This window comes from Mus caroli, unplaced genomic scaffold (genome assembly GCF_978045245.1).
Source record: "Mus caroli unplaced genomic scaffold, Mus_caroli_1 scaffold_6, whole genome shotgun sequence".
Classification (NCBI taxonomy): domain Eukaryota; kingdom Metazoa; phylum Chordata; class Mammalia; order Rodentia; family Muridae; genus Mus; species Mus caroli.
In genome coordinates this window covers 107,697,392-107,705,968 of record NW_028227261.1, presented here as the reverse complement: position 1 = coordinate 107,705,968, position 8,577 = coordinate 107,697,392, and the positions used below count along the sequence as shown (strand labels likewise).

At 51.2% G+C, this 8,577-nt stretch overlaps 1 long non-coding RNA gene across 1 annotated transcript; it reads left to right on the top strand.

The window, feature by feature from the left end:
- Positions 1 to 375: 375 nt before the first annotated feature.
- On the top strand, positions 376 to 4,418 carry LOC147004325 (uncharacterized). Its single transcript, XR_015047248.1, has 3 exons — positions 376 to 682; positions 2,773 to 2,908; positions 4,362 to 4,418. It is a non-coding gene; the product is annotated as an uncharacterized LOC147004325 (long non-coding RNA).
- The last annotated feature ends 4,159 nt before the right edge of the window (positions 4,419 to 8,577 follow it).

Below are 8,577 nucleotides of genomic sequence, written 5' to 3'. Positions count from 1 at the left end.
CAGAGGGTTGAGATATCCCTAGTACGGACAAGAGCAGAAGGTGAGTACTGTTCCCTGCTGGGGGAGCAGACTGACAAGAGGCCACCTGAGAAAGCTGGCTGACTTGCTGTCCAGAGCAATCTTTGGAGGTGATACGACTGCCTCCGAGGGCACCTCCCGAGGCCCACATGGAAGAGAGCCTGCTGCTCCTGACTTCTGCTTTTCCTCAGCTTGAAGCTTTTCCCTCATGCAGGGGGGCAGTCCCACGGGCACCCTTAAGACAGCCCTGACCCCCAGGAGAGCTCCCTGAGGCACTGGTGTCTTCCCTCTGGAGAAAAGTGCAGCAGAGCCTGCTGAGGCCTCCGGCCAGAAGTCAGCTGATGTGAGCCTGGGAAATGGGACCTTTGGGAGACTCCTCAGAACACAAGGCCTGGGGCCAGCACCACAGGCAGGTACAGCCCAAGCTAATCGGCTTGAGCTACAATATGCCGGTCTGGGGCTAGCATGTAGCTCTGTTGATAGAGCCCTTGCTTCACTACACAGAATCCTGTCTTCAGTCCCCAGCACTGCACCAGTCAGTCCCAGAGGCAACAACTGTAATCCCAGCACTCGGGAGGTGAAAGCAAAACTACCAGCTTAAAGCAGGGCTGGAGAGACAGCTTAGCTGGCAAAGTGCTCGCAATCAGGGGACCTGAGTATGCAGGTAAGAGTCCCAGCTATGGTGGTGCATGCTTCTAATCCCTGTGCTGAGGAGGCAGCGATAGCAGAATCCCTAGGGTTAGTACCTGTGGCCTTCAAACATCTATACACACACACAGACACACACGGACACGCAAGACACAGACACACACACAGAGACACACAGGCACACACAGAGACACACACACAGACACAAACGGACACAGACACACACACACACGGACACGCAAGACACAGAGACACACACAGAGACACACAGGCACACATACAGACACACACAGACACAAATGGACACAGAGACACACAGGCATACACACACAGACACACACACACATTGGGGGGGGGGTTTCAAGGTAAGTCTCAGCTGCATTTGAGGCTGACCTGGACCACATGAGACCCTGCCTCAGAACAAAAACAAACAAATAACAGCCTGCTTTGCAGAACTGGCTGTGCCAGCTGTTACAAAGCACGTCTGCCCCACACTGAATCCATCTACCTTTCTGAAGAATGAAACTGGCAGGGAGAGACTGTTGGTGTCTGATGCCACTGATGGGACTGGGCTTCCACTGAGGACCTGGCTCATGTGTCTCTCCGAGGAAGGACAACCACTTCCCTGGGTATGCGAGTGCTTCTGAATCCAACCGCTCACCCCTGATGCGTCAGATGTAGATTGTACCCTCCAGTCATCTTTAACTTTCATGCAGCCCAATTTATTTATTATTATTATCATTTCTCTCAGGGCTTGCTTGGTGATTGTTTGTTTATTTAATTTGAATCTTGTCAAGGAGTCTGAGATAGGTGTCATGGTATATAGCTGTAATCCCAGAGATGGGGAGCTGCAGGGTTGAGGCAGGAAGATGGTGAGTTTGTTTGATCAGCCTGGTCTATATAGTATGGAATTCTATCTCAAACAAAAACAAAACCAAGAGTCACATCCATGCAGCGTCCTGGACTGTGTTCTCTAAGCAGCAGAAACTGTGGGAACAAAGTGGAAGCTTGTCCCTCCAGGTTTCCTGCTCGGCCTTGTGTTGACCCTGTGTCCTGGGAGGTGGATGTTCTCTGCCTGTTTCCCAGGTTGAGGACTATTCTTTGCCAAAGATTTTGTTCTCTGCAAACCACACTAACCATCGCCATTGCCAGTGATACCATAGCTGGAAATAGCAATGCTGAATAGGAGGGAAAGACATGCATTATGTGTGGAGCACAGCTGGCTTCCAAAGCAGGTCCCCTTCCAGGGAACGGCAAGAAACGTGAAGGGAAACTGAAAGTGGGCACATCAGCTCCCACCCCTCAGGTGTCCTGTCTAGAGGGAGTGGTGGGCACACCTCACGTTCATTTGCAGGCCTTCAAGTTTGTTCAAAGGTTCAGAATGTGACCACTTCACGGCTGCTTCAAACTTGGGGTCAGACACACAGCAGTAGGGCAGAAAGCCAAGGGGGAATCTGCACACAGCACCGCTGTCCCCTGACCTGGAGTGTGCACCTTCCCTGAGAACATGAGGACATGTGGATAGGAGAGGAACTGAAGACCTCCCCAGCCTGTAGGGATTGTTTCATTTGGTCTAAGGGCTTCCTATTGTAGCCCAGGCTGGCTATGAACTTGTATCCCCCTGCCTCAGCCTTCCAGTGGCTAGAATTGTTCATATGCTTCACTAAACTAAGGAGGCTTTTGTTCTGAGGCAGAATATAGCTATATAATCCAGACTGGCCTCCAAATTGTGATCCTCCTGCCTCTCTTTCCTAAGGGTTATGATTAGAGGCATTCAGGGCCCCACCACATTGTGTGGTATGTACAGGGAGACCTTTTCTTATTTAATCCCCCCCCATTATCACAATAGGAGGGATTTATTCCCCCACTTTATGGAGGGAGCTGTGAGACTGAACGGTTCCACACTGATGTAACACTGCTAGGTGAACAGGTAGGCAAACCATCCTTTCTCCCGGTTGAGTGAACAGTGGAGCTATTTGATTTGAGGGCTGAGGCCTTTCTCTGGCCTTCCTCGTGTTCTCTCTGGCTGCTCCCCGCCATCCTCTTGCCTTGGGAAGCAGGTGAGCAGCAGTCACACATGGCACTTCCCAGGTCTCCTCTCCTTAGGTAGTACTCAGCGCTCTGGCAGCCCCAGAGATCCGACATCTGGCTGCTGAAGCTTGCTGCCTACTGGGAAGTAGTTCCGACAGCACAGCGCCAAACAGGTGCAGGGAGCTGGAAAGGCCTGCCCTTCCAGAGCCTGGTAAGTGAGGGCCCCAGGAGACTTTCCATGTCAAGTGAGGGAGGGTGTCACTGCAGAACAAGTCTTCGTAAGCCCAGGAATGAAGCTGCCCGTGGCCTCATGGATGAGGCGCTCAGGCACAGTCTGGGTGTCAGAGGATGTAGTGGGCTGACTTAGAGCAAACACAGCCAAGTGCTTGGCCACCGACACCCTTTGTGACAGGTTAGTGTAAAGGCTCTAGAGTTGCGCGGACATGATGGTTCGAGGTGGCCCCTTAGCTTGAAGGACATGGAGACCATTTTCCTCCCCAAGTCTCACTCCCAGGAAATTTCTAGAGCCCAGTCACAAAGGACTTTAAACTCTGGTTGGTGTTACTGGATGAAGAAAACATCGGGTGATTTCAGCAGCAACAGGTTCTCAGGTCACAGCACCTCAAGACTGGAGAAGGTGCCTGAGACACTCCCATAGAACTCTCTTATGATGTAGAAGGCGGGCTCAGAGAGGGCAAGCGAGGCTGCACAGCACAGCACAGCACAGCACCCTGAGTCCAGACTCCCAGTAGTGCTCTCTGCCTACGTGGTTCCTGGCAATCCCTGTGGTAAAAGTCACCATCCCCATGAGTGCTCACCCTGAGGGGCTGTCAAAAAGAGGGTGTTCCCCCTGGATCCTGAAAAGCGTTAAGGGCACAGCCCTGTTGTTTGAAAACCGCATTCCCGTTCATTTTCATATGTGCACTTTACAGAAACACCAACAGATGTGCTAGATCTCCCCTTGCCAGATTCCTGGGAGATTCAAGACTCAAGAAACATTGCACTTGGAGCCTATGGGGAGCCAGAGAAGTCCCAAGCCTAGTGTTTCCCAGGAAGCAAGGGAATAAATCGCAAAGGCAGGAGGGAAAGTCACAGTGAACTTACTGAAAATCTGACTTTGCTTTGTCATGGACCTGATGTTCCAGAGTTGGGACTGGCTGCGACCCTTGTTTCCCTGCTGCTGTCTCTGGGTACCACTTATATCCTTCCCTCAGGTCTGCAGAGGCTGCGGAAGGGTTGAGGATGAGGGGGGGGGGGTTTCCTCTCATTTCAGCTCAGGGTTACCGGGTGACTTAAGTCTCTGCATATGACAGCCAGTGAATCAGAATCTCCTGAGGGGCTCTGCTAGATCAGATCTGACCATGGACAGCAAGAGAATGACAAGCCATCCCCTGCTCGCTCTGGGCTGACATGGCAGCCAGGGATGCTGTTAATTTCACTGTTTACAGAAAGAAGTCCGGGGTGAGTGGAGGCTTTTTTGGTGTTTTAAAGCCAGATGGTATTTCCTGCCTTGATCAGCCTCAGAGCTTTGGTTCCCATGGCAACTCTGAAGTTCCACCTACTGCAACTTCCTCATTCTCTGAGCTTCTTCCTCTTCCACCATAGTGTTGGGGGGGGGGCAGGAGAATAAAGCCATTAACTAGTTTTTGTGTTGCACTTCTCAGCGGACACTGCGCTCCAGCTCCAGCGTGTATGACCACACTCCTCCCTGCAACCTCAACACAGAGCATCTGCTGTCTCTCTGCTTTGCACAGGGAAACCCAGGCTCCAGAGACAGGTGATATGCTCTGCTTGCCCTCATTGGTGTCAACAGGACTCCAACCAGGTCTCATGTCTCTGGACCTCGGGTGGGATGAGCACACCCCAGCACTCCCTCTGCTGTGCTTACAATTCCTAAGTGGCGAATTTCATATGTAAGTTGAGTCCAAATCTCCACCAAATTAACTTCTCTGAGCATCCCTTTGCTGTAATTGGCAAGAATGGTGGCCCTGGAAGGGCAGGGAACTTACATATGGATACGTAGATAGCCACAGTGTGTGCCTATTTGGATATGAAGGAGACCTAGCATCGCCCTAGTTACCTTTTGACATGGAGCACGATGTCATCTACAGATGTGCTGGGTCACATTCTATGCACCTGCAGGCCACAGATTGGGAGGTAACAGCAAGCATATAATGCTTATTTGCTGCGGTAAGAGCAGTACATGATTTCTCATGATGCAATGCACACACACATCCCTGGGGTCCTTATTGGGATTTCACCTCTTATGGATGTCCTGGGGAGTAGACCCTACTTCAAGTAGCAATACCGTCATGTAGGAAGCACTGTGCGAGTGTTCTGAATGGCTCATTGTGCAGAGAGGCAAGGCCAAATCTGTAGAAAATGCTGGAAGCTGCAGGGATGTCTAGGAGTGTGGGCAGGAGCCAGTATGGAGTATTCCTCCAGGTATAAGATTGCCAGAAGGGCTCCCAGGGCTGCTGCCCAGGTTCCGCACATACTGAAACCTCATGGGGCCGTGGCAGCAACTGCGTCCATTCTTGGGACATTCAGTAGAGGATGGAAAGATGTCAACAGGCCGAATCCTGCATGACAAAATAGACTCATTGGTAATGATGTGGCCAAACCTTCCCAGTCAAAAATTACTTTAAAAAAAGTCATCCTTTCTCAGGGATGCCAAAGGACACATTTAAGCTCCTAGCAGAAGGGGAGTGGAGCTGACAGCAGGCACCTGGTGTTGCTCTGCCTGGCAGTTTTCTTTGCTCTGTATTCTGTATGACTGTGGTTTGCACACTGAATTATGTGCATTAAGTTAATTGCTATCCAATTAACAAATATTTTCCATTCATTCTTGCAATCAATCTGGCTGATACATCCCATCACCCAGCTCTTTTGCCTGTCCCCAGCTCCGTGTTGGTCAATGTGGCAGTGCCAAGTGGCTGATGAATAGTTCCTGCAGCCCGACCCCCACCTGACAGACAGGAAAAAAATGACCAGGAGCTTGGGTGTCAGAGTGCTTTCCTTGTGAGGAGCCTGCAGACTGCCAGTTAAGCACCACACCTGCCCCTTGAACAGGACTGTCATTATTCTAGAGGATGACAAGCAAGGCAAGGATTTGGCTTGGCTCCCGGGGTTTCCCCAGTGCCTCTGATGATGCTCCATGCTCGGGCCTCAGCAGATGAGCCGGCATCCCAGTTCCCAGGATCCCTAAGGACACAGTAAAGTCAGCTTGTCCAGCAGCTTCATTCACAAAGCCTTACACCTCTGGGCTCTTACCACTGGTCCTCCATGTCGAATGACCCTAACCCCTTATTCCCTATGTGATCCAGGAGGCAGACTCTAGTGCAGACTGGCTGTGCTGTCTAGTTTTATGTCAACTTGGCATAGTTATTGTCGTCGGAGAGGAAGCCTCAATTGAGAAAAATGTCTCCAGAAGATGGGGCTGTAAAGTGGACAAGCCTATAATGCATTTTCTAGTGATTAAATAGTGATTGATGGTGAAGGGCCCCGCCCATTGTAGGTGGTGATACTCCTGTGCTGGTGGTCCTGGGTTTTATGAGAAAGCAGGCTAGGTAACCCATGAGCAAGCCAGGAAGTAGCACTCCTCCATGGTCTCTGCATCAGCTCCTGCTTCCAGGGTCCTACCCTGTTTGAGTTCCTGCCCTGAATTCCTTCAATGATAGACTAGGATCTAGCCTCCAGCCTTTGGTTTATGACCTGATCTGTCAATTAACAAATATTTTCCATTCGTTCTTGCAATCAATCTGGCTGGTACATCCCATCACCCAGCTCTTTTGCCTGTCCCCAGCTCCATGTTGGTCATGTGACAGTGACAAGTGGTTGATGAATAGTTCCTGCAGCCCGACCCCCACCTGACATAGAGGGAAGCAGGACTAGGTGACGAGAGAGATACAGAGGGGACTGAAAGGCATGAGAGGGGCTGGGCCTCCATGGCTGAACAGACCTTGGAATGGGTGATCATGCCTGCGACAAGTTCTAAGCCCTACATTCATCTGCTGACAAGCAGAGGCAATTGCTCTAGTGATGCTACCTCAGGGGACATTCTCACTTCAGGGAGGGGGCTCGCTAGCCCACTCTGGAGCATTTGCTGTGGGGGGCTTTGGAGGCTCTGGCTTGAGACCTTCAGTATACTTAGCGCCCATGTCTATGAGAGAAGGCATCCCAGAGCAGGTACAGATCTCTTCCAGAGGACAGAGTCGAGGCCAGCGAGCCTGGCTGGAGAAGGGTGGAAGGCCACTGGGCAACAGGCCATGACATAAGCCCATCGCCTGTATCTGGTAACCGAACCCCAAAGCAAAACTTACCACTGGAGCCAACCATCGACTGGGGTTTAAAGAGTCTCATCATGCATGGCACTGTCACAGCCTCCAGGGAAACCCTTCCCAGCAGCCATCGCACTCCCTCCCATTCCAGCCTCAGCAGCAGCAGAACGCTTTCTGCCTCCACGGACCTGCCACTGTGAGGACACAGTGTGGTCTTCCCTTTAGTGAGGGTCTCAGGCTCATCATGGTCAGGGTTTCATTGCTTCCTGTAGCCCAGTAGCATCCTCTCTATAGACAGACCGCTTTCATACATGATGGACCCCTGTGATGGTCACTGTCAACTCTGAGAGTCTACAATCGCCCTGGCACCATCTCAGTGAGGGCTGCCCAGGTTGGGTTGGCCTGTGGATATGCTCGCAAGGCATTTTCTTAATCGGGACAACTGCTGTGGTAAGACCCACTCTAAACGTGAATGGCATCATTTCACAGGGTTTAGATAATGCAAAGGAGATCTGAGCACACATCCCCAGCTCTCTACCTGACTGTGGGTGTGGCAAAGTCCCTCAAGCTCCTGCCTCTGCTGCCCTGATGGACTGTAATGTGGAACTGAGCGCCAAGTGAACCATTTCTTCCTCGATATGCTTTTGTTAACAGCAACAGAAGAAACCGCCACACCTGGGCACCTCCCAGTGAGTTCTGGGTGGAACAGAGTTTCCAATCCTTTTAGAAGTACGCTGAGGAATGGAACTGCTGAGATAGACATACATTGTGTTTATACTGCTGGATCTGGGCTCCATACCAGGTCCTTGCAAAACAGTAGGCAAGTGCTCTGCCTACTGTTGAGCTTCATCCTAACCAGCCTGGCTGGACATTCTATGCTTTATTTATCGAAGACTCTCTTCTGCTTGCTTCTTTTTCAAGATTATGGTGCGAATGCGACCCCGAAGGAGCCCTTGGGCAGTGATTTCTTTCTCTTTTGTTTTTTTTTTTTTTTTAAGACTTGGATTTCAGAAGATACTGAAGCTATCACCACATCCTCTTCCCAAAACAGAAAGACTTGTCAGGTCAAGGCCAATGGGTCAACTGTAGATGTTGTGCCAGGGTCACCTCTACTTGTTACGGAGGCTGGGAATCGCCTGGCAATCCATCCCCTGCTAATCTGGATTCCTCTCCAGCTCCCCACCCCTCCCCGCACACAGACTTGCACGGCCTCCTTGTCTATGTGGGAGATGCTTCCTGCCTGGCAGCTCTGGTCCCCGGGTGTTCTTCCTCACGGGCAGTCATTCTGTCCACAGGCTCCCAGTTTCCCACCCCCACACCTAGACACCATGACTTCTGCTTGCTTGAGCTCCAGGTGGCTGAGGCACCAGGACCAGGGCTGAGGTAGCATTCTTGCAGAGACAAGAACCTCCAAGCTATTTATAGCACTCTGCAGCCCCTCCCCACTATAAACAAACTCCAAAGAGAAAATGACAAAGTGTCACTTGTTTGTGTTCGGTTGCTGGCTTGGTTACTCATTGCTGACAGGCAGCCAGACATCAAGAAGACAACTTTGAGGTGAGACCTGCATTCAAACCAGTGTCCCTCCTTAGCTGGGTCT